This window comes from Bufo gargarizans, chromosome 1 (genome assembly GCF_014858855.1).
Source record: "Bufo gargarizans isolate SCDJY-AF-19 chromosome 1, ASM1485885v1, whole genome shotgun sequence".
Taxonomy (NCBI): Eukaryota; Metazoa; Chordata; class Amphibia; order Anura; family Bufonidae; genus Bufo; species Bufo gargarizans.
In genome coordinates, this window is record NC_058080.1 from 571,273,045 (window position 1) to 571,299,801 (window position 26,757).

Sequence of the window (26,757 nt, forward strand, 5' to 3'; positions counted from 1 at the left end):
TTCCTAGCACTGTCTCTAGCGCCTGCAGACGTCTTTCCCTGCACTAAGTACACTGGAAAATGGCTGAATCCAAGATGGCTGAGGCTAGTAGTTATAGGGCTGTGACAACACAGGGCTGTCTGGCTGCTGATTGGCTGCATGCATGGCATTGTGGGTGATCCCTCATTCCCAGAGTTCGTTACCACGAAGCGTGAGGAGATTCAGATTCGGTTTTCTCATCTCTAGTTACTATCCTTCTAAGGCACATGAACTGTCCATACGGGACTGCCAATTTTACATGGCGCAGTGCCAACCGCCTCTCGACATATTTGATTATATATATATTTTCTACAGAGGAGCAGGGAAGGTTGCCATCTACTGTACATAAAGGTTTAGGGTTTAAATCCCAACAAGTTTTTTACTAACAAGTTTTTTTTACTAACAAGTTTTTTTTTCTTCTTCTACAAAGTTGTTACTAAAAAAATAAATAACGAAGCAAAAATAATTACAGTTTTTATTTTATATATTTAATACAAAATATCACAAAACAGTATTTGGCATCCCTGCAATCATAATAAGTTGTACAATATAGTGGACACATTTTTCTCCCTTAATTTCAGTAATATACTATTCATTTAATATTATGCCTGTGAAGAAAATAGTTCAGCACAGAAAATACAGCTCTTCTAGCATTGCATGTCTGTAGTGTAATGGTAACTCTTCTGTCTGTCATGCAAAAGGTCTGGGGTTCAAATCCTAGTAAAGATCCACAAAATTGTTAATTTAGTAAAAATCTATGTGCTGATAGGGGGCCCATATTCAGCACATCTTTAGTAAAAGTCTATGGGGGAGATTTTTCAAACTGGTGTAAAGTAGAACTGGCTTAGCAACCACTCAGATTCCAACTTGCATTTTCCAAAGGAGCTGTGAAAAATGAAAGGTGTAATCTAATTGGTTTCTATGGGCAACTAAGCCAGTTCTACTTTACACCAGTTTTATAAATCTCACCCTATGTGCTGGGAGAAGACCCCTCCCCAACTCATATTCAGCACATCTTTAGTAATATTCACTGCTCTGAAGTGAATACTACTGATGCTGCCGGATGCTGACTGATTTGTCTGCCATACCCTTGGACAATTTCTAGATATTGACATTATTTCTGAGCAGGCTGTTGTGCTTCTGTTATACATCAGACTTTACAGACCTGTATGATTATTATATATTTGTAGCCCCCCACAGCAATACACCATACGGTATACAGACGTGGACAAAATTGTTGGTACCCTTTGGTCAATGAAAGAAAAAGTCACAATGGTCACAGAAATAACTTTAATCTGACAAAAGTAATAATAAATTAAAATTCTATAAATGTTAACCAATGAAAGTCAGACATTGTTTTTCAACCATGCTTCAACAGAATTATGTAAAAAAATAAACTCATGAAACAGGCATGGACAAAAATGATGGTACCCCTAACTTAATATTTTGTTGCGCAACCTTTTGAGGCAATCACTGCAATCAAACGCTTCCTGTAACTGTCAATGAGACATCTGCACCTCTCAGCAGGTATTTTGGCCCACTCCTCATGAGCAAACTGCTCCAGTTGTGTCCGGTTTGAAGGGTGCCTTTTCCAGACTGCATGTTTCAGCTCCTTCCAAAGATGCTCAATAGGATTGAGGTCAGGGCTCATAGAAGGCCACTTTAGAATAGTCCAATTTTTTCCTCTTAGCCATTCTTGGGTGTTTTTAGCGGTGTGTTTTGGGTCATTGTCCTGTTGCAAGACCCATGACCTGCGACTGAGACCAAGCTTTCTGACACTGGCTAGTACATTTCTCTCTAGAATTCCTTGATAGTCTTGAGATTTCATTGTACCCTGCACAGATTCAAGACACCCTGTGCCAGACGCAGCAAAGCAGCCCCAGAACATAACAGAGCCTCCTCCATGTTTCACAGTAGGGACAGTGTTCTTTTCTTGATATGCTTCATTTTTTCGTCTGTGAACATACAGCTCATGTGCCTTGGCAAAAACTTCGATTTTTGTCTCATCTGTCCACAGGACATTCTCCCAGAAGCTTTGTGGCTTGTCAACATGTAGTTTGGCATATTCCAGTCTTGCTTTTTTATGATTCGTTTTCAACAATGGTGTCCTCCTTGGTCGTCTCCCATGTAGTCCACTTTGGCTCAAACAACGACGGATGGTGCGATCTGACACTGATGTTCCTTGAGCATGAAGTTCACCTTGAATCTCTTTAGAAGTCTTTCTAGGCTCTTTTGTTACCATTCGGATTATCCGTCTCTTAGATTTGTCATCAATTTTCCTCCTGCGGCCACGTCCAGGGAGGTTGGCTACAGTCCCATGGATCTTAAACTTATGAATAATATGTGCAACTGTACTCACAGGAACATCTAGTTGCTTGGAGATGGTCTTATAGCCTTTACCTTTAACATGCTTGTCTATAATTTTCTTTCTGATCTCTTGAGACAGCTCTTTCCTTTGCTTCCTCTGGTCCATGTCGAGTGTGGTACACACCATATCACCAAACAACACAGTGATTACCTGGAGCCATATATATAGGCCCAATGGCTGATTACAAGGTTGTAGACACCTGTGATGCTAATTAGTGGACACACCTTGAATTAACATGTCCCTTTGGTCACATTATGTTCTGTGTTTTCTAGGGGTACCATCATTTTTGTCCATGCCTGTTTCATGAGTTTATTTTTTTACATAATTCTGTTGAAGCATGGTTGAAAAACAATGTCTGACTTTCATTGGTTAACATTTATAGAATTTTAATTTATTATTACTTTTGTCAGATTAAAGTTATTTCTGTGACCATTGTGACTTTTTCTTTCATTGACCAAAGGGTACCAACAATTTTGTCCACGTCTGTATATTTATTATATGTGCATATATAATGATTGATGGCTCTTTGGGGCCTTTTCTATTTCTAGCCCCTGTTTTTCTCTAACTTTATTGTAGTTGTAAAATGATTGCGATTTTTCTATGATGGAAGGACAGTTCAGGAGATATAGTGGAGCAAGCTGCAAATAGAGAACTTGTGACTTGGAGAGATCTGTAGTATTGTCCCTGGATCAGAAACGTTCTCACTTGGTGTTGATAGTGTATATGGACTGTTTATAGTTAAAGGACTGTACCTTCATGTGGGAACTAATGTGCTTACTGTGTCTTTAAGAGACTGTAACCACTACAGGTTTGTGTCCTCAACCCTCAGAGACTGCAAGTATTAGGCATGTGAACCTGTGAATATGTTCATTGCAACATTTTAGTGTACCCTGCACTTCTGTGGAGAGTCTGACATGTAAATATGTACAGTAAAGTTTGAGTTTGTAAAAACTAATACCATATCTGTCATTATTTTCACATCATCCAAAGTTTCTGCTAAGTTGGCAGGCTTCAACATACCTCCTTTTTTTTTACAGACACAGTGAAGTGGCTACAGCTTTTAGTAAGTGTTATCTCTCTACATTGCTGGATTCGCAACCACTTTATTCAGTATTCCTATATAAAATCTTCCATGTTGCTGCTTTAAGAGAGATAGGATCTCCTCTTGAGTTTGCATGTGCTGTGTATGGGAGACATCATAGCAGCTAGTCTCCACCCTTTAGCACAGGGGCAAATGAGAATTAGAGAAAGAGCCTGCAGAGGGTTAAACCGTTAAAAATGAAATAGTGCTATTTATCTGGTACACGCACGAAAGGTTAGACTGAACAGTCACCTAAAAGTCTATTTATGCTCTAAAGATTATTATATATATCATAGAGGGGTTGTTCTGCTACAAAACTGAATGAATACTCTTCCACAGAAAATAATGTTTAAAATCACTTTGGGTACAGCATGCAAAAATAGCAACCTTAAGGACTGAGGGGGGCACAGATAGCATAAAATCTAGCTTTTTTGGGTTTACTTCACACTACCACATTTCTAACCATTCAGGATAGGAGGTCCTGTTACAGATACTGCTATGCTACAGTATTTTCCATGTCCTAATTTACTAATATAACATCATCTGTAGAAAACAAGAACAGTTACAGATATCAGAGCTCCATAGCAAAACTTTTGGCCCCCATGATATTTCTAATGAATACATTTTTATATTACGTGGAGGAATTAAAATAAAAGTCATGCAAAGTCTCACCCACTTTACCAAACTTCCATGCTTTATAAACATTGTGCTCTTTCTGCAAATCATATTTATGGACTTATGACATCTGTCATAAATCCAATAATAAATCATCCCCCATACAGCTAAATCGTTTGCTTCCCTTCATATAGTTCATATTAAAACTGTCTGCAGGCACCACTAGTGGGAGCTCTGTTTACAGGAATTTATGTAGTTACCATTGAATTCGATATTAACTGTAAAATCTCTTCGCACTGAACTACTCCTAGTGGCAGCAGCAAATGCAAGTGGTTTTATGTGGTGAAAAAAAGAAGGATAGTACAGGGCCCTAGTTGTAAAAACATTTGTATATGGACTGAACATCAAATAAACCATCATAAGACTCCAGAAACAAAGTACACATGTAACAACTGTTATTCTGCCAGCTTAATGCATTAACACAACAAAAACACAACAGTAATTGAACAAATTGCACTAAAGTGACCATCCTTGAACAGCTGGTGTAAAAATAACGCTGGCTACATTAGTACAAGATTTACCTTTTATAGGCTTTCATTTGAATTAGGCTCAACTCTAAGGTTCTTAGAATTCAATGTACCATGAGGGAGATTTATTATCTCCCTGCACCAGTTTTCTGGTGAAAAAACATGTTTCTGACTTTTTAAAATCCAGTTTGAAAAATGTTGTTGCAACTAGTTGTACGTCGCTCTTGCCACTTTCCGAAAGTGGAAAGGTGGCAAGGGGCGAGGTCAGTGGGCCTAGCACATTCATCTTTATTTACACCAGTTTTCTGGTGCCCGAGGATGCACAGTAAACAGATTCAAAAGTAAAAATCTCCAGCACTCTGTAGAAACTTTACTTCTTCATTGGCAAATACATAAAAACATCTAAATCCCCCCCCCCCCCCCTTTCCTGGATTTCTAGTGAACTTATAGGGATTCAGAGCTGTCCAGGAGTCCACGCTTTTATGATAATTTAAAGTTTTTGCAAAGTCAGATAAGAAAAGTTTGTGATATCAATTTATAGCTGTCTCATTTATAAGAGTTACAGTACAGAATTTGTCATCATCAGTGAATATGTTGTATACATGAAGATTTATAAATTAGAGATGAGGGAATGTCTTGAACAGGGGCGTAGCTATGGGGGAAGTAGCTGCTTTGGGGCCTGAGCTCAGAAGGGCCCCAACCAGGATTAGGACTAAAAGATTTTATTGTCAGGACCCACACAACAGTATTATACATTGGACGTTATATATAGTAACAGTATTCATGTACATATAGGAAATGGACGGAGTGGTTGCCGGGACTGGTCTGAGAGAGCAATCTTGACTAGTGAAAGGAGTGGGGGTTGCATGGGGGTAAGGTGGTGCGAATAAGTTGCTGGGGTGGGGGTTCAAATATTTGCTGTGGGGCCTGGTCATTTCTAGTTATGCCACTGGTATTAAAGTTAGTTTTGGTTCTGATTCTAATAAATTGGTTGGCAGATGAGGACTTAAACTGTATTGCCTTTAGCATCAAATTCAGGTCCTGTTTGGGATTCGATGATGGTTTTATTCGAGTATGAAGACCTTGTGGGAAGCGCTTCAATCTTGCCTTTACTGTGAAGCACACTACCCCAACTGCTGGTGTGATGATCTAGAGAGCCATTGCAAGCAACAGTCAGTCAGTCACCCCTCGTAGTGATACTAATAGCACACCGATACATCTGTGATCAACTGAAATCACTACAATATATGGTAATTGTGACACACACCAATATGTCAGGCACGCTAGCCAGTGAGCCACAGATTTATTTTTAAATAAAATAATATTTTAAAAGTCCACTACAATACATGGTCTGTGATGAATTTTTAAAATTGAAAAGTAAATTAGAGTCCTTCAAGAAAAGGTATATCTGTAAAGAATAAATCTGGACGTACTGTAGATTTCTTGAAAATGTTTCACTCGTTCTTCCAACGAGCTTTCTCAATTCTGAGTGACTGTACAAGAATTCTCTGGGAATAAATATGTAACTGAATCAACATCTGGTAATTATACCCAGCATGGGGTCAGAGGTCATTATACCCAGCATGGGGTCAAAGGTGTTGATTCCATTATCCTAATATCCTTCAAGAAAAGGTGGACAAATCTTTACTGAGATTACATAAGCATTCAATATAATAGTTGCTTTTACTGTTTGAGAATGTATTTTACATAGGGTAATTTCACACTTGCGTTGTGCAGATCCGGCAGGCAGTTCCCTCGCCGAAACTGCCTGCCGGATCCGTAAATCCGTGTGCAAACGGATAGCATTTGTAGACAGATCCTAATGGGGATCCGTCTAACAAATGCATTGAAACACTGGATGCGTCTATCCGGTGTCATCCGTAAAAACGCATCCGGTACTTATTTTTATTTATTTTTGCATTTTCAAAGGTCTGCGCATGCGCAGACCGTAAAACCGGAACCGTTTTGTCGGAACACTTGGTGCCGGATCCGGCATTAATGCGTTTCAATGGAAAATAATGCTGATTCGGCATTCCGGCAGCATGCAGCTGTATTTTGTCTGCCCAAATACCGTAAGAGTGACTGAACTGAAGACATCCTGATGCATACTCCATTCAGAATGCATTAGGATAAAACTGATCAGTTTTTTCCCCGGTATTGAGCCCCTGTGACGAAACTCAATACCGGAAAACTTTAACGCTAGTGTGAAAGTACGCATAGCTGTGAATGTTTTTGGGCAGCAGTACAATGTAGAGTACGAAATTGCAGAGTTTCACCTTTGCAGCTTTTATCTCATCAATCTAAAGTGTGGCATCTCAAGAGTCATAATACTGTGTCTGCTAGACATAATATAAAACAAAAGGTGTCCTTAATATAACGTTTGTGAATGAAGCCCTGCTCAGGTTCTCAGCTCTACCAATGAAAACTGATGATCATGATGGGAATCAGATGAAGCTGGCAGAAGTTTAAAAATTCTGAAATGTTTCCTTTTTCCATATTTGCAACGGAGCCAAATATATCAGCATATCTGAGACTTCACAATGCAGCTCAGAACTTTCTGTCCAGTTCTCAGTTGCTCCTTTAAACTCTTTAGCAGTTTATTTTTTTGGAAATATGAGCATAGTTTTAAGGGTTGGAACTGCTAACAATATGCAGGATTGTGTTTTTAGCTAGAACTAAAGTTCTATTTAAAGTTTTGCATATTTAGGGTAAAATATCAAGACCATTTCCTGAATAGCTCAAGCGAATTAGGAGTAAAATAAAAATCCACAGTAAATTGGTAAAATAAAATAAGATAAATAGAGGTAGATTGACCAAATGTTTCAGTGGTTCAGTCACAGGGCAGTGATCATTAAACAAAGGTATCTGCTTATTAAATGATGCCCATGCCCTGAACATTATTCTAACACCAAGTTAGAATTCTGACACTCTTCAGGTGTACAGTATACAGATTAGTCATATTAAAAAACAATCTGCCTATTATTGAGTAGGTACTCCTTGTGCTACCAAAACATCTTCCTGCCAAGCACAGCACAGGACATCTGAATGTGTCCGGCTATATCTGGCACCAAGACATTTGCAGTAAGTCCTTTAAATGTTATAAGTAGGGATGAGCGAACTCGAACTGTATAGTTCGGGTTCGTACCGAATTTTGGGGTGTCCGTGACACGGACCCGAACCCGGACATTTTCGTAAAAGTCCGGGTTCGGGTTCGGTGTTCGTCGCTTTCTTCGCGCTTTTGTGACGCTTTCTTGGCGCTTTTTGAAAGGCTGCAAAGCAGCCAATCAACAAGCGTCATACTACTTGCCCCAAGAGGCCATCACAGCCATGCCTACTATTGGCATGGCTGTGATTGGCCAGAGCACCATGTGACCCAGCCTCTATTTAAGCTGGAGTCACATAGCGCCGCCCGTCACTCTGCTCTGATTAGCGTAGGGAGAGGTTGCGGCTGCGACAGTAGGGCGAGATTAGGCAGATTAACTCCTCCAAAGGACTTGATTAACTGATCGATCTGCAGCTGTGGATCATTGAGCTGCTGATCCTCAATTGCTCACTGTTTTTAGGCTGCACAGACCGTTTGTCAGTCTCATTTTTCTGGGGTGATCGGCGGCCATTTTGTGTCTTGTGGTGCGCCAGCACAAGCTGCGACCAAGTGCATTTAACCCTCAATGGTGTGGTTGTTTTTTGGCTAAAGCCTACATCAGGGTGAAGCTGTGACACCAAGTGCATTTAACCAGCAATAGTCTGTTCATTTTTTGGCCATATCCCAGTCTAATTCTGTCACTAAATCCATACCGGTCACCCAGCGCCTAAATACTAGGCCTCAAATTTATATCCAGCTAAATCTGTCCCTAGTGCTGTAGCTGGGCGAGTTATTTAGTGTCCGTTCAAGCACATTTCTTGTTCTGGGTTGAAATACAATTCCCAATTTAGCAATTTCATAATTTAGTGGTTCCTGCTATATCAGAGCTCTTTGAAATCTATCCCAAAAAGGGTATATAATATTGAAGGTGCACATAGGGTCATTCAGAGTAACTTCACACACACCCGCTACTGTGTATTTCCAAGTCTAATTCTGTCACTAAATCCATACCGGTGACCCAGCGCCTAAATACTAGGCCTCAAATTTAATTCCCTCTAAATCTCTCGTTACCCACCGCTGTACTGTTGTTGCTGGGCAAGATATTTAGTGTCCGTCAAAGCACATTTTTTGTTCTGGGTTGAAGTACAATTCCCAATTTAGCAATTTCATAATTTAGTGGTTTCTGCTATATCAGAGCTATTTGAAATCTATCCCAAAAAGGGTATATAATATTGAAGGTGCACATAGGGTCATTCAGAATAACTTCACACACACCCGCTACTGTGTATTTCCAAGTCTAATTCTGTCACTAAACCCATACCTGTCACCCAGCGCCTAAATACTAGGCCTCAAATTTAAATCCCTCTAAATCTCTCGTTACCGTTGTCCTGTTGTAGCTGGGAAAGTTATTTAGTGCCCGTCAAAGCACATTTTTTGTTCTGGGTTGAAGTACAATTCCCAATTTAGCAATTTCATAATTTAGTGGTTCCTGCTATATCAGAGCTATTTGAAATCTATCCCAAAAAGGGTATATAATATTGAAGGTGCACATAGGGTCATTCAGAATAACTTCACACACACCCGCTACTGTGTATTTCCAAGTCTAATTCTGTCACTAAATCCATACCGGTGACCCAGCGCCTAAATACTAGGCCTCAAATTTAATTCCCTCTAAATCTCTCGTTACCCACCGCTGTACTGTTGTTGCTGGGCAAGATATTTAGTGTCCGTCAAAGCACATTTTTTGTTCTGGGTTGAAGTACAATTCCCAATTTAGCAATTTCATAATTTAGTGGTTTCTGCTATATCAGAGCTATTTGAAATCTATCCCAAAAAGGGTATATAATATTGAAGGTGCACATAGGGTCATTCAGAATAACTTCACACACACCCGCTACTGTGTATTTCCAAGTCTAATTCTGTCACTAAACCCATACCTGTCACCCAGCGCCTAAATACTAGGCCTCAAATTTAAATCCCTCTAAATCTCTCGTTACCGTTGTCCTGTTGTAGCTGGGAAAGTTATTTAGTGCCCGTCAAAGCACATTTTTTGTTCTGGGTTGAAGTACAATTCCCAATTTAGCAATTTCATAATTTAGTGGTTCCTGCTATATCAGAGCTATTTGAAATCTATCCCAAAAAGGGTATATAATATTGAAGGTGCACATAGGGTCATTCAGAATAACTTCACACACACCCGCTACTGTGTATTTCCAAGTCTAATTCTGTCACTAAATCCATACCGGTGACCCAGCGCCTAAATACTAGGCCTCAAATTTAATTCCCTCTAAATCTCTCGTTACCCACCGGTGTACTGTTGTTGCTGGGCAAGATATTTAGTGTCCGTCAAAGCACATTTTTTGTTCTGGGTTGAAGTACAATTCCCAATTTAGCAATTTCATAATTTAGTGGTTTCTGCTATATCAGAGCTATTTGAAATCTATCCCAAAAAGGGTATATAATATTGAAGGTGCACATAGGGTCATTCAGAATAACTTCACACACACCCGCTACTGTGTATTTCCAAGTCTAATTCTGTCACTAAACCCATACCTGTCACCCAGCGCCTAAATACTAGGCCTCAAATTTAATCCCTCTAAATCTCTCGTTACCCGTTGTCCTGTTGTAGCTGGGAAAGTTATTTAGTGCCCGTCAAAGCACATTTTTTGTTCTGGGTTGAAGTACAATTCCCAATTTAGCAATTTCATAATTTAGTGGTTTCTGCTATATCAGAGCTATTTGAAATCTATCCCTAAAAGGGTATATAATATTCAAGGTGCACATTGGGTCATTCAGAATAACTTCACACACACACGCTTCTGTGCATTTCCAAGTCTAATTCTGTCACTAAATCCATACCGGTCACCCAGCGCCTAAATACTAGGCCTCAAATTTATATCCCGCTGAATTTGAATACAATACATTGGGCCAAATAATATATTTGTTGTTGTGGTGAACCATAACAATGAGAAAAACATCTAGTAAGGGACGCGGACGTGGACATGGTCGTGGTGGTGTTAGTGGACCCTCTGGTGCTGGGAGAGGACGTGGCCGTTCTGCCACATCCACACGTCCTAGTGTACCAACTACTTCAGGTCCCAGTAGCCGCCAGAATTTACAGCGATATATGGTGGGGCCCAATGCCGTTCTAAGGATGGTAAGGCCTGAGCAGGTACAGGCATTAGTCAATTGGGTGGCCGACAGTGGATCCAGCACGTTCACATTATCTCCCACCCAGTCTTCTGCAGAAAGCGCACAGATGGCGCCTGAAAACCAACCCCATCAGTCTGTCACATCACCCCCATGCATACCAGGGAAACTGTCTCAGCCTCAAGTTATGCAGCAGTCTCTTATGCTGTTTGAAGACTCCGCTGGCAGGGTTTCCCAAGGGCATCCACCTAGCCCTTCCCCAGCGGTGAAAGACATAGAATGCACTGACGCACAACCACTTATGTTTCCTGATGATGAGGACATGGGAATACCACCTCAGCATGTCTCTGATGATGACGAAACACAGGTGCCAACTGCTGCGTCTTTCTGCAGTGTGCAGACTGAACAGGAGGTCAGGGATCAAGACTGGGTGGAAGACGATGCAGGGGACGATGAGGTCCTAGACCCCACATGGAATGAAGGTCGTGCCACTGACTTTCACAGTTCGGAGGAAGAGGCAGTGGTGAGACCGAGCCAACAGCGTAGCAAAAGAGGGAGCAGTGGGCAAAAGCAGAACACCCGCCGCCAAGAGACTCCGCCTGCTACTGACCGCCGCCATCTGGGACCGAGCACCCCAAAGGCAGCTTCAAGGAGTTCCCTGGCATGGCACTTCTTCAAACAATGTGCTGACGACAAGACCCGAGTGGTTTGCACGCTGTGCCATCAGAGCCTGAAGCGAGGCATTAACGTTCTGAACCTGAGCACAACCTGCATGACCAGGCACCTGCATGCAAAGCATGAACTGCAGTGGAGTAAACACCTTAAAACCAAGGAAGTCACTCAGGCTCCCCCTGCTACCTCTTCTGCTGCTGCCGCCTCGGCCTATTCTGCTGCTGCCGCCTCGGCCTCTTCCTCCGCCTCTGGAGGAACGTTGGCACCTGCCGCCCAGCAAACAGGGGATGTACCACCAACACCACCACCACCACCTCCGTCACCAAGCGTCTCAACCATGTCACACGCCAGCGTTCAGCTCTCCATCTCACAAACATTTGATAGAAAGCGTAAATTCCCACCTAGCCACCCTCGATCCCTGGCCCTGAATGCCAGCATTTCTAAACTACTGGCCTATGAAATGCTGTCATTTAGGCTGGTGGACACAGACAGCTTCAAACAGCTCATGTCGCTTGCTGTCCCACAGTATGTTGTTCCCAGCCGGCACTACTTCTCCAAGAGAGCCGTGCCTTCCCTGCACAACCAAGTATCCGATAAAATCAAGTGTGCACTGCGCAACGCCATCTGTAGCAAGGTCCACCTAACCACAGATACGTGGACCAGTAAGCACGGCCAGGGACGCTATATCTCCCTAACTGCACACTGGGTAAATGTAGTGGCAGCTGGGCCCCAGGCGGAGAGCTGTTTGGCGCACGTCCTTCCGCCGCCAAGGATCGCAGGGCAACATTCTTTGCCTCCTGTTGCCACCTCCTCCTTCTCGGCTTCCTCCTCCTCTTCTTCCACCTGCTCATCCAGTCAGCCACACACCTTCACCACCAACTTCAGCACAGCCCGGGGTAAACGTCAGCAGGCCATTCTGAAACTCATATGTTTGGGGGACAGGCCCCACACCGCACAGGAGTTGTGGCGGGGTATAGAACAACAGACCGACGAGTGGTTGCTGCCGGTGAGCCTCAAGCCCGGCCTGGTGGTGTGTGATAATGGGCGAAATCTCGTTGCAGCTCTGGGACTAGCCAATTTGACGCACATCCCTTGCTTGGCGCATGTGCTGAATTTGGTGGTGCAGAAGTTCATTCACAACTACCCCGACATGTCAGAGCTGCTGCATAAAGTGCGGGCCGTCTGTTCGCGCTTCCGGCGTTCACATCCTGCTGCTGCTCGCCTGTCTGCGCTACAGCGTAACTTCGGCCTTCCCGCTCACCGCCTCATATGCGACGTGCCCACCAGGTGGAACTCCACCTTGCACATGCTGGACAGACTGTGCGAGCAGCAGCAGGCCATAGTGGAGTTTCAGCTGCAGCACGCACGGGTCAGTCGCACTACAGAACAGCACCACTTCACCACCAATGACTGGGCCTCCATGCGAGACCTGTGTGCCCTGTTGCGCTGTTTCGAGTACTCCACCAACATGGCCAGTGGCGATGACACCGTTATCAGCGTTACAATACCACTTCTATGTCTCCTTGAGAAAACACTTAGGGCGATGATGGAAGAGGAGGTGGCCCAGGAGGAGGAGGAGGAGGAAGAGGGGTCATTTTTAGCACTTTCAGGCCAGTCTCTTCGAAGTGACTCAGAGGGAGGTTTTTGGCAACAGCAGAGGCCAGGTACAAATGTGGCCAGCCAGGGCCCACTACTGGAGGACGAGGAGGACGAGGATGAGGAGGAGGTGGAGGAGGATGAGGATGAAGCATGGTCACAGCGGGGTGGCACCCAACGCAGCTCGGGTCCATCACTGGTGCGTGGCTGGGGGGAAAGGCAGGACGATGACGATACGCCTCCCACAGAGGACAGCTTGTCCTTACCCCTGGGCAGCCTGGCACACATGAGCGACTACATGCTGCAGTGCCTGCGCAACGACAGCAGAGTTGCCCACATTTTAACCTGTGCGGACTACTGGGTTGCCACCCTGCTGGATCCACGCTACAAAGACAATGTGCCCACCTTACTTCCTGCACTGGAGCGTGATAGGAAGATGCGCGAGTACAAGCGCACGTTGGTAGACGCGCTACTGAGAGCATTCCCAAATGTCACAGGGGAACAAGTGGAAGGCCAAGGCAGAGGAGGAGCAAGAGGTCGCCAAGGCAGCTGTGTCACGGCCAGCTCCTCTGAGGGCAGGGTTAGCATGGCAGAGATGTGGAAAACTTTTGTCAACACGCCACAGCTAACTGCACCACCACCTGATACGCAACGTGTTAGCAGGAGGCAACATTTCACTAACATGGTGGAACAGTACGTGTGCACACCCCTCCACGTACTGACTGATGGTTCGGCCCCATTCAACTTCTGGGTCTCTAAATTGTCCACGTGGCCAGAGCTAGCCTTTTATGCCTTGGAGGTGCTGGCCTGCCCGGCAGCCAGCGTTTTGTCTGAACGTGTATTCAGCACGGCAGGGGGCGTCATTACAGACAAACGCAGCCGCCTGTCTACAGCCAATGTGGACAAGCTGACGTTCATAAAAATGAACCAGGCATGGATCCCACAGGACCTGTCCGTCCCTTGTCCAGATTAGACATTAACTACCTCCCCATAACCATATATTATTGGACTCCAGGGCACTTCCTCATTCAATCCTATTTTTATTTTCATTTTACCATTATATTGCGAGGCTACCCAAAGTTGAATGAACCTCTCCTCTGCCTGTGTGCTAGGCCTAAATATATGCCAATGGACTGTTGCAGTGGTGGCTGACATGAAGCCTGATTCTCTGCTATGACATGCAGACTAATTCTCTGCTGACATGAAGCCAGATTGTCTGTTACGGGACCTCTCTCCTCTGCCTGGGTGCTGGGCCTAAATTTATGACAATGGACTGTTGCAGTGGTGGCTGACGTGAAGCCTGATTCTCTGCTATGACATGCAGACTGATTCTCTGCTGACATGAAGCCAGATTGTCTGTTACGGGACCTCTCTGCTCTGCCTGTGTGCTAGGCCTAAATATATGCCAATGGACTGTTGCAGTGGTGGGTGACGTGAAGCCTCATTCTCTGCTATGACATGCAGACTGATTCTCTGCTGACATGAAGCCAGATCGTCTGTTACGGGACCTCTCTGCTCTGCCTGTGTGCTAGGCCTAAATATATGCCAATGGACTGTTGCAGTGGTGGGTGACGTGAAGCCTCATTCTCTGCTATGACATGCAGACTGATTCTCTGCTGACATGAAGCCAGATCGTCTGTTACGGGACCTCTCTGCTCTGCCTGTGTGCTAGGCCTAAATATATGCCAATGGACTGTTGCAGTGGTGGGTGACGTGAAGCCTCATTCTCTGCTATGACATGCAGACTAATTCTCTGCTGACATGAAGACAGATTCTCTGTTACGGGACCTCTCTCCTCTGCCTGTGTGTGTGCTGGGCCTAAATATATGCCAATGGACTGTTGCAGTGGTGGCTGACGTGAAGCCTCATTCTCTGCTATGACATGCAGACTGATTCTCTGCTGACATGAAGCCAGATTCTCTGTTACGGGACCTCTCTCCTCTGCCTGTGTGTGTGCTGGGCCTAAATATATGCCAATGGACTGTTGCAGTGGTGGCTGACGTGAAGCCTCATTCTCTGCTATGACATGCAGACTAATTCTCTGCTGACATGAAGACAGATTCTCTGTTACGGGACCTCTCTCCTCTGCCTGGGTGCCGGGGCCTAAATATCTGAGAATGGACTGTTCCAGTGGTGGGTGACGGGAAGCCAGATTCTCTGCTATGGAACCTCTCTCCAATTGATTTTGGTTAATTTTTATTTATTTAATTTTTATTTTAATTCATTTCCCTATCCACATTTGTTTGCAGGGGATTTACCTACATGTTGCTGCCTTTTGCAGCCCTCTAGCTCTTTCCTGGGCTGTTTTACAGCCTTTTTAGTGCCGAAAAGTTCGGGTCCCCATTGACTTCAATGGGGTTCGGGTTCGGGACGAAGTTCGGATCGGGTTCGGATCCCGAACCCGAACATTTCCGGGATGTTCGGCCGAACTTCTCGAACCCGAACATCCAGGTGTTCGCTCAACTCTAGTTATAAGTTGTGAGGTGGGGCTTTCATGGATCAGACTTCTTTCTATAACACATCCCACAGATGTCCGATCAAATTGACATCTGGGGACCAAATCAACACTTTTAAAACATTTTATTCATGAAATCATTCCTGATTACTTTACATTTTTGCAGTGTGTGTATCCTGACACCTCTCTATTATAATCAGCATTAACTATTTAACCAATTTGCTCTACAGTAGCCCTTATGTGGGACCCGACTAGAAGGGCTAGATTTTGCTTCTCATGTACATTACTACTCCTTGGATGCCCATGACCCTGTCACCCTTTTACCAGTTGTCATTCCTTGGATCACTTTTAGTAGGCACTAACTATACTGAGAACACCTCAAAGGACTTGCCATTTGGAGGTGCTCTGGCCCAGTTGTTTAGCAATCCTAATTCTGTCCTAGTCAATGTTGTACAGATCCTTATGTTTGCCCATTTTTCCTGCTTCCTACACATCAATTTCAAGAACCAGGGTAGTACTTGGAAGTCTTGGTCATGCTCTTCCAACCAAAAGCAGACATTTCCACCCAAATCGGTTTCATCCAAATCAGTTGAGAGTGTCTTCCACATGAATGAGTGGGCCAAAAGAATGCCACAAAAACATTTCCCATTCCATTTCTGCGGGCCCTGCCTACTTGCCAGCATCTGGATCCTCAGCATGCCAGAGGAAGAACCGTGGATTTTCTGCTGTAGAAGGATGGAAGAAACATATTGGAGGACCAGAAGGAAAGTGTGGAACTAGAGAGGGAAGTGAGGTGAAGATAGGCTGCAGCTGTATTGAAGAGAGAGAAAGAGTTGGATGGAGAGAATCAGTAAGGCCTCTTTCACACGGTCGTCATATTTTTGGCTCGGATAAGAGGCGGGTGCATTGCGGGAACACCCGCGATTTTTCTGCGTGAGTGCAAAACATTGTATTGCGTTTTGCAATCGCGTGAAAAAAATCGCGCATGTTTGGTACCCAAACCCGAACTTCTTCACAGAAGTTCGGGTTTGGGATCAGTGTTCTGTAGATTGTATTATTTTCCCTTATAACATGGTTATAAGGGAAAATAATAGCATTCTGAATACAGAATGTATAGTAAAATAGCGCTGGAGGAGTTACAAAAAAATAAAAAATAATTTAACTCACCTTAGTCCACTTGATTGCGAAGCCCGGCATCTCCTTCTGTCTCCTTTGTTGAATAGGACCTGTGGTGAGCATAAAATACAGGTAAAGGACCTTTGATGACGTCACTCCAGTCATCACATGGTGCGTCACATGATCTTTTACCATGGTGAATCACCATGGTAAAAGATCATGTGACGTACCATGTGATGACCAGAGTGACATTCCCGGCGCCAAGCTGCCAAAGGCACGCCTCTATAACCTTTCACAACCGGAAAGAATCGCAATGCCCCTTCTCTGAGAGTCTCGATAAGGGGCATATTCGTCCCTCAAAATCACCTGTTGCCACTGTTTTTTTTTTTTGTTAAAATGAAAGATGGCTCTCTGAGACCTTGCCTAGATTTTAGGGAGCTGAACCGTATCACGATTCGCGATCCCTATCCCCTTCCTCTGATCCCGGACCTCTTCAACCAAATTGTTGGGGCCAAGGTTTTTTCCAAATTGGATTTGAGAGGCGCGTACAACCTGGTCAGGGTCAGAGAGGGGGATGAATGGAAAACGGCCTTTAATACCCCTAACGGGCATTTTGAGAATCTCGTTATGCCTTTCGGCCTGATGAATGCTCCGGCCGTCTTTCAGCATTTTGTTAACAGTATTTTCTACCATTTAATGGGGAAATTTGTATTGGTGTATCTTGATGATATTTAGATTTTTTCCCCTGATGTTCAGACCCATCAGGATCATCTTTTTCAGGTTCTGCGGATTCTGCGAGAGAATAAATTGTACGCCAAGCTGGAGAAATGTGTTTTTATGGTGTCGGAGATTCAATTTCTGGGTTTTCTCCTCTCTGCTTCTGGTTTTCGCATGGATCCGGAGAAGGTCCGTGCTGTGCTGGAGTGGGAGCTTCCTGAGAATCAGAAGGCATTGATGCGCTTTCTGGGTTTTGCGAACTATTACAGAAAGTTCATTTTGAATTATTCCTCTGTTGTCAAACCCCTCACTGACATGACAAAAAAGGGGGCGGATTTTTCCTCTTGGTCGGAGGAGGTGCTTGCAGCTTTTTCTAAGATTAAAGAGAGTTTTGCGTCTGCTCCCGTCTTGGTGCATCCCGATGTTTCCTTACCTTTTATCGTTGAGGTGGATGCTTCCGAAGGTGGGTGTGGGTGCGGTTTTGTCCCAGGGCCCTTCTCCTGCCAAGTGGCGACCCTGTGCCTTTTTCCCTAAAAAACTCTCCCCGGCAGAGAGAAACTATGATGTGGGAGATAGAGAGTTGTTGGCCATCAAGTTGGCTTTCGAGGAATGGCGCCATTGGTTGGAGGGGGCCAGGCACCCTGTCACTGTTTTTACCGACCATAAGAATCTGGCGTACTTGGAGTCGGCCAGGCGTATGAATCCGAGACAGGCCAGATGGTCTCTGTTCTTCTCCAGATTCAATTTTGTCGTTACATTCCGCCCTGGGATCAAAAATGTGAAGGCTGATGCTCTCTCTCGCTGTTTTCTGGGAGGAGGAAACTCCGAGGACCCGGGTCCCATTTTGGCGGAGGGGGTGGTTGTTTCTGCTCTGTATTCTGATTTGGAGGCCGAGGTCCAGGCTGCCCAGACTGAGGTACCTGCCCATTGTCCTCCTGGGAAGTTGTTTGTGCCTCCTGAGTTACGTCACAAACTCTTCAAGGAGCATCATGATACTGTTCTTGCTGGTCACCCCGGGAGTAGAGCCACGGTAGATCTCATTGTTCGGAGATTTTGGTGGCCGGCTCTTCGTAAGTCGGTAGAGGGTTTTGTGGCTGCTTGTGAGACGTGCGCTCGCGCTAAGGTCCCTCGTTCACGGCCTTCAGGTCCCCTTCTCCCGTTACCCATACCTTCCCGTCCTTGGACACACCTCTCCATGGACTTCCTCGTTCCTCAGGGAAGTTGGTGATCCTGGTGGTGGTGGACCGTTTTAGCAAGATGGCTCATTTCGTACCCTTCCCTGGTTTACCCAGTGCTAAAATGTTGGCGCAAGCTTTTGTCGACCATATTGTTAAATTGCATGGCATTCCCTCGGATATTGTTTCCGATAGAGGCACGCAGTTTGTGTCCAGATTCTGGAAGGCCTTCTGTTCTCGCCTGGGGGTTCGGCTGTCCTTTTCTTCTGCTTTTCACCCGCAGTCGAATGGTCAGACTGAACGCGTCAACCAGAATCTGGAGACATATTTGCGCTGTTTTGTGGCAGAGAACCAGGAGGATTGGTGTTCATTTCTCCCTCTTGCTGAGTTTGCTCTGAACAACCGTCGTCAGGAATCTTCTGATAAGTCACCATTCTTTGGTGCATATGGGTTCCATCCGCAGTTTGGGACATTCTCGGGAGGGGCTCCCTCTGGTTTGCCTGAGGACGAGAGATTTTCCTCGTCTTTGTCTACCATTTGGCAAAAGATTCAGAGTAATCTTAGAAAGATGAGTAAGAAATATAAGCGTGTGGCTGATAAGAGAAATATTAAACTGAAGGTTCCCTCCTGGAAATTGGGTCCCAAGTTTATCGGGCCTTATAAAATCTTGTCAGTCATCAATCCTGTTGCCTTCCGTCTTGATCTTCCACGGGTTTGGAAGATACATAATGTATTTCACAGGGCTCTTTTAAAACCATATGTCCAGCCCACGGTACCCTCCTCTTTGCCTCCTCCTCCGATTTTGGTTGATGGCAATCTGGAGTTTGAGGTTTCCAGAATTGTGGACTCTCGCATTGTCCGCGGTTCTCTTCAGTACCTCGTTCATTGGAAGGGTTATGGTCCTGAGGAGAGGATGTGGGTTCCGGTGTCGGACATTAAAGCCACTCGCCTCATCAGGGCATTTCATAGGGCTCATCCTGAGAAGGTGGGTCCTGGGTGTCCGGAGTCCACCCGTAGAAGGGGGGGTACTGTCACTACCAGAGCTTTGAGACGTTCTCACCGCTCTGTTTCTCCACCCCTGTGATGATGTCACTACTAGAGCTTGGAGGAGTTCCCTCTGCCCTGTTTCTCCGCCCCTGTGATGAGGTCTTTACTTTCGGTTTCCTTCCTCCCAGCTGTCTCTCCTGTGTTTGATTTCGCTGCCTTTAAATCACCCCTCCTCCTTTGTAGAGGTGCGGATTATACTTTTAATTTGAGCTGTATCTCTCGCTTGAGTAGCTTCACCTGTGTGATATCTTTTCTCTGGATCTGTGTTCTGCTGAAGCAAGTACTTCGGATATTGTCTGCTGACTTTGGATCTGTTTTCACTGCAGCCGCAGCTCCTTCAGATAAGTGTTCAGACATTGTGTGTTTCTGTTTCTTTGCTGACTAGATCCGAGGCGACCCCGGTTCCGTCCATATACTGAGCAGGGCACCGGTGGCCGTGCCCCTTCCACTATTGTAGGGGTTTCAGTGGTCATCAGCCTGAGGTACGCGGGCATGTCTCGATCCACCATATGGATCTGGACATGTGCATAGCAGCTTAGGGAGAGCTTTTAGGGTCTGACAGGGGTCACCCTTTATCCTCCCTAGTTTGGGTCCGGTCAGTTGCTATTTACTGTGTGTTGCTCACTTACAGCCGTGACATATAATTAGAGATGAGCGAATCGAACCGAATGCTAATTTCCTCGTGCTTCCCGTTAACGAATCGCATTTTTTTCCTAAAATGGCGTCTTCACATGTGAGGACATGTAGAAAGGCGGGATCGCCGAGAATGATAGGATCCCGAAATTATATAGAGGGATCCGCATGGGATTATAATCATCCCATTAGCTTTTACTTAGTTTTGTGGCGGGAAAATTTCCCGCCTAAAGTGTGTATAGGTGAGCTACAAATAGATGGTTGCTGGGGGGTCTGGGGCAGAGGTCAATCATTGGGTCAGTAAGTGGCCTATGGGATTGTGTTGCTGGGCAGGGAAGCCTGAGATGCCCAGCAACAGTTAGGACATTGGTGGGATAGTTTCAAGGCTCTCCAACAGCATCTGGGGGAGGTGCTGCCTGTCTGCGTACCTGATGGAGGAGTTCGTCGCTGAGCTGCGGAGGCGTGCGGGAGATGGAGAGATGGCATCCTGGCTGGAATCCTGCATAGCTGACTGGTCTTCATCTGTGGCTGTCCCGGCAGTAGTGTGCGATCCTGGCGATGTCCCGTTCCCGGCGGTGTCTGCGGCTGAATTGTCTGAAGTTCTCCCTGTAGTGCCTGCGCTCTTCAAGAAGAGAGAAGAGGCAGCGCACCCGCTTCTCTCCTTCCCCCTGTAGGTCTGTTCCGGAGAGGAGGAGATCTGAGAGGCGCAGCGCTACTGTGGAGAAAACTGGAAGTGGCCGCTTGGAGATGACATCACAGGCTGAGGTCCGTCTTGAAACAGCTTTTTGGTTCCGCTTCTGCCCTGCAGCACTTTGGTTCCCAGCAAGGTCCTGCTGTGAGAAGAGCATCGCTTGAGCCCCCTGCACATCCTTCGCCACAACATGGACGTAGACGACGCAGAATTGATCCACAGCCTGTGCAGCACCAGTCTCTGCCGCTCCACTCCGGTGTTGAGCAGCGGGACGGTGTGTGCTTGGAAAGCGTGACGCAGAGACAAGAGGCATCTGCATCTTCTCCTGGTGTCCGAAGTGCTGCTCCAGTTGGTAGTGAGTTCCCCAGTGATCTGTGCACCGTTATTGCATCCTTGTCTTCTGTACTTTCTTCTTTACAGAGTTTTGCTCCTCTTCACCCCCCTGCTCCTGAACCGGCTGGTACGGCAGGCGATTTTTCTGATGCTTGGCGTTTTAGCGGTCGGGGACGGGAGGGGATTATGATAGTGATGACTCTCTCCCTCTTCCAGAGGTGGCTACACGTGGAGGAGTGTCAGAGTCATGTTATAAAGAAATGTTACTATGTGATATTTCGCCGTTGGGCTTTCATCTCTCCATGTCGGTTAAAGAAAAGATATGGAGAAATAATTTGAGAAATTTGTGGACATTTTGTCACTGTTACCTGCTTCAAAAGATTTTGTTGCTAAATTGGATAAAAGGGAGGATAAGTCTGAAGAAGATAGGAGACGCCCGATCCCTCGTACTTTTAATAATTGGTTGCAGGCATACTGTATCTTTTGCAGTGTGATGGGTGAGAAATTTCCTGCAAAATGTTCAGGGCTTTTTCAACATTTAGATAATGTTTTAGAGGCGTATAAGAATTTTGGATGGATAGGTTGGTTTTTGTATGATGAAAATTTCAGACAGAGGCTGTCCGTATATATTAGCATGCGGTGGGGCACAAAGGATATTGGGCTGTGGCTTAATTTATTGTTGCCACAGCGTTTGTTGAGGAACGGTTGAGACGTATGCATATATATCCATGCATGCCTGCAAACACGTGCGGGCATGTATGGTATATATGTGCATACATTAGACATAGCATCATGGGACGATGTGCGCAGATGTGCCCAGCATCTGCGCACGTCTGCCCATGGTGATCCCCAGGGGCTCATGTTGGCCCCTGTGGGAAATATGTGTCCCCTGGGAGCCGTGCCCCCTGATAATGTAGGGGCTTGGGCCCCCTGATAATGTAGGGGCTTGGGCCCCCTGATAATGTAGGGGCTTGTGATGTGCCCCTTATTATCTGTGCCCCCTTATATATATGAATGTGGCCCCTTATATAATCCCCCTTAGAATGTATGATTAATGTATACATGTGTATGGATGTGCCCCAAGCATCAATACACATGTATATTCATATAATGACCCCTTGTCATATCCCCATGCCATATATAAACCCCCCCCTACATGGACCCAGATGCATCAATGTGAGTGTGGCCCAAGCATTCACATTGATGTATTCTGAGTAAAGGCGCCAGGATGACCGGATAAGGTCCGGTCATTCTGGTGACCTCAAAAAGGATTCAAATTCTAATGAATTTGAATCCTTTTGTTCTAATTATCTGCAGCCCTGCTGGAGATAATTAAACATAATAGAGAGAGAGGAGTCACCTCCGCTCCCTCTATTATGTGCATTCCGGCATCGCAATTACCATTGCGATGTCCGGAATGCCGAGAGCTACAGGCGGGAGATCAAAGGATCTCCCGTCTGTCTGCAGCGCGTCCCCGATGTGCGGGCCGGCGCAGTGACGTCATATCACTGCGCCGGCCCACGTGGATGATGGGGGCGCGCGCGCGCCCCCTGGTGGGCGGCGCAGCGCGGGAGTGCGGGCGGCCGGGTTTAAATATCCGGCGGCCCGGCACTCAAGGAGAAAGTTAGGGTCTGGGCCCCCACATGAGAAGAGGAGCGCATCCTGCGCTCAGGAGAGGGCCCCCCCCCCGACCGGACCCCCACCTGAAAGGGAGCGCATCCTGCGCTCAGGCCTCCACCAGACCCCTGCCCCGCTCGTTAGGATCGGGACCCCCACCTAAAAGGGCAGCGCATCCTGCGCTCAGCTCCACCGGACCCCTGGTCGAACGAGCATATAAACATAAGTATCACCCCCTATTAACCCATATTCCCCTATCCCACCAACGATCCCTGTACCACCTACCCCAGGTAACCCCTATGAACCCCTGGGTTACCCCTACATCCCCTGGTTCCCTGTGTGCCTGCTCTCCCCTGATTAACCCTTTACACTTTGTACCCCTGATGTCCGTGCCCTGTTCCCCTGTCCTGCCTGCCTCTGTAGAGCATGCTTCTGCTCTGCAAACAAATCCTCTGTAGAGCATGCCTCTGCTCTGCAAACAAATCCTTTAAACCCTTCGTCATACCCCGTAGGGACAGTGAATAGTCAGGTGGGGTGGGTTCATATACTTGTATGTGTGTATTGTATAGTTAGTTTGTGGGTGGAATTTGGGAACGTGTAGTGTAGTTATTGTATATGTGTAGTGCTGTGTATTGTTAGTGTATTGCGTGCTTAGTGTGTTAAATAAATACCGTTATATTTGTACCCTTTGTGTAGCGTGTACTTGTTAGCGGTAGCGAGTTAGTAAGGCACATGCAGCTAGTATAGTGATTAGTGTAAAGTATAGCGAAAGAATTGTGTTATTGTTATATAAAGGTATAAATAGGCGGAGTCTTCACTAGACGGCTCCTCCTATTTATGAATATTAATTATCGATATACGCATAATATTGGTAATTAATATTCCCCCTTTACAGCGTTCATCTTATTCTGCCCCAAAATAGCAGCCAGCCTCTGCAGTACCGCAGTCTCAATTGTTAAAAAAGGGCACCTGCTTTGCATTTAATGAAGCACAGTGTAGGTGGTCGGCTTCATGTAAATATCACCATGAATGTGCCTTATGTGGGGGCAGTCACCCGATGGTTCGCTGTTTTAAAAGAGCTAACATGCCTACCCTGCCATCCACAAAAGAGTTTATTGCAAAAAGCATGGACGCCAGTAAATCTGGTGACCATGCGTCCCTGGTTAGAACGTTACCCAAATTGCAAGATGGTGGAGCTGCTACTTGACGGTTTTGCTTTAGGTTTTCAGTTTCCATCGTTTTCTGGCTTTGGTTGTGAATGGGTTAATAATTTGTCTTCGGTTAATCAATTTCCTGTGGTTGTGGGAAAAAAAAAATTGGCAAAGGAACTGTAGTTAGGCAGGATTGCTGATCCTTTTTCCTCTCCGCCTTTCGCCAATTTTCGTCTTTCTTCGTTGGGAGTTGCGCCAAAGAAAGAACCCAATGCTTTTTGTTTAATTCATCATTTATACTTTCCTTTTAGGCCTCATGACCACGGACGTTTTTTTTTTGTGGTCCGCAAAAACGGTTTCCGTTGTTCCGTGATCCGTGTCCGTTTTTTTCTTCCGTGGGTCTTCCTTGATTTTTGGAGGATCCACGGACATGAAAAATGAAAAAAAAATCTAAGTCAAGTTTGCCTTTGAAATGATAGGAAAAAACGTACACGGATCACGGACACGGGTGACAATCTTGTGTGCATCCGTGATTTTTCATGGACCCATTGACCTGAATGGGTCCGTGAACCGTTGTCCGTAAAAAAAATAGGACAGGTCCTATTTTTTTCACGGACTGGAAACACGGATCACGGAAGCGGATGCCAAACGGTGCATTTTCCAATTTTTCCTCGGACCCATTGAAAAAAAACGAAAACGGAACAACGGCCGCGGATGCACACAACGGTCGTGTGCATGAGGCCTTATGGTGCATCCTTGAATGATGAAATTGATAAAGCATTGTGTTCAGTCAAGTATGCCACATTTGATTCAGCAATAGACCTAATACGTCGTTTTGGTAAAGGTGCTTTGATGGGAAAGGCGGACGTTCACATCCTTCTTGTTTTAACTCACTTGGTTTTCATTTTCAGGGTTTATTTTATTTGGATAAATGTATTCCAATGGGTTGTTCTTTGTCATATTATTTTTTTGGGAAGTTTTTTCCTCGTTTATTGAATGGGTAGTAGCAGTTAGTGATGAGCGGGAGGTGTCATATTCGAATTTGCGATATTTCGCGAATATTTTGTAGTATATTCATTGAATATTAGCAAATTCGAATATTCATTATATTCTACGATTTTTTTTACTTGAAAAATCGGCAAGGTAATGATTGTGTAATATGCAAATTTTCATAATTCAAATTTTCGGAATACGAATTTTTTATTGCGAATTTTTCAACTTACAACTATTAGACAAAGAAGATTATAGCACTATATTAGCTAAATTGCTCTATATTTGATTTTTTTTTCCGAATTTTCGCTATATTGCTATAACTTCGATTTTTCGAATATTCGTAATATTCTAAAACAAGAATATATGGCAATATAGCGAATATTCGAAAAAATATAGAGCAATTTAGCTAATATAGTGCTATAATCTTTTTTTTTATATAGTTGTAATTTTTTTCCAATCTGGACTTCAGATGAGAAAAAAATTACAACTATTAGACAAAGAAGATTATAGCACTATACTAGCTAAATTGCTCTATATTCTATATTGATATATATTCTTGTTTTAGAATATTCTGAATATTCGGAAAAAAAAAGAAGTTATAGCAATACAGCGAAAATTCAAAAAAAAAATCGAATATAGAGCAATTTAGCTAATATAGTGCTATAATCTTTGTCTAATAGTTGTAAGTTGAAAAATTTGCAAAAAAAAATTTGTATTACGAAAATTCACATTACAAAAATTCGCAAACAACACTACTCCTAAAGTCAAATATACTTCAGCCTTCTCATTGGCCCACAAGCTAGAAGCAGGGAGGGATCATGTGTACTGATTAAAAAAAAATTACGAATATATATCACTATATTTGAAATATTCACGAAGTACCTATACTCGCGATAAAAATTCGAAATTCGAATATTCGTGATCAACACTAGTAGCAGTCAGGTGTATGTGGGGTGCAGTGACACACTATCTGGACGATTTCCTGTTCATTGGTCCAGCGGAGTCTTCAGCATGTTTAGAAAGTTTGGAATCCTTTTTTGCAGTTTGTTCTGAGTTTGGTGTTCCGTTAGCTGAGGATAAGACGGTGTGCCCTACTAATTGTTTAGAATATTTGGGGATTGTCATAGATTCTGTGAAAGGTGAATTTTTTCTTCAGTCACAAAAAGTGTCAAAAATCTGCATGGCATTATCTTCATTGCTAAGGAAGCGTAAAGCTAAGGTAAAAGAGATTCAGTCGGTTTTGGGTATGTTAGCTTTTGCCAGTAAGGTTATGCCAATGGGCCGGGTGTTTTGTCGGCAATTGTCTGCAAAGATTTCTGGTGTGAGGAACCCAGTTTTTCATGTTAGTTTATCTAGGGATGTTAAAGAAGATTTTATGATTTGGTTGGAATTCTTTCAGCAATATAATGGCAGGTCGTATTGGCATGAAGATTTTGTTTTAGCTTCTTCTATGGATTTGTTTACGGATGCTGCTGGTTCTTGCGGTTTTTGTGCATATTGGAACGGACATTGGTGTGCATCAGAATGGCATCCTGCTTGGATTTTGAATGGGGTGACAAAAAATATTGTTTTGTTAGAGCTGTTTCCTGTTGTGGTTTCGCTAGTTTTATGGGGGAGTTGTTTTTCCAATAAGATAATTATTTTGCATACTGACAATAAGGGTGTTTTATTTGCAGTTAATTGTTTATCATCAAAATGTCCGTTAGTAGTTAAATTGTTA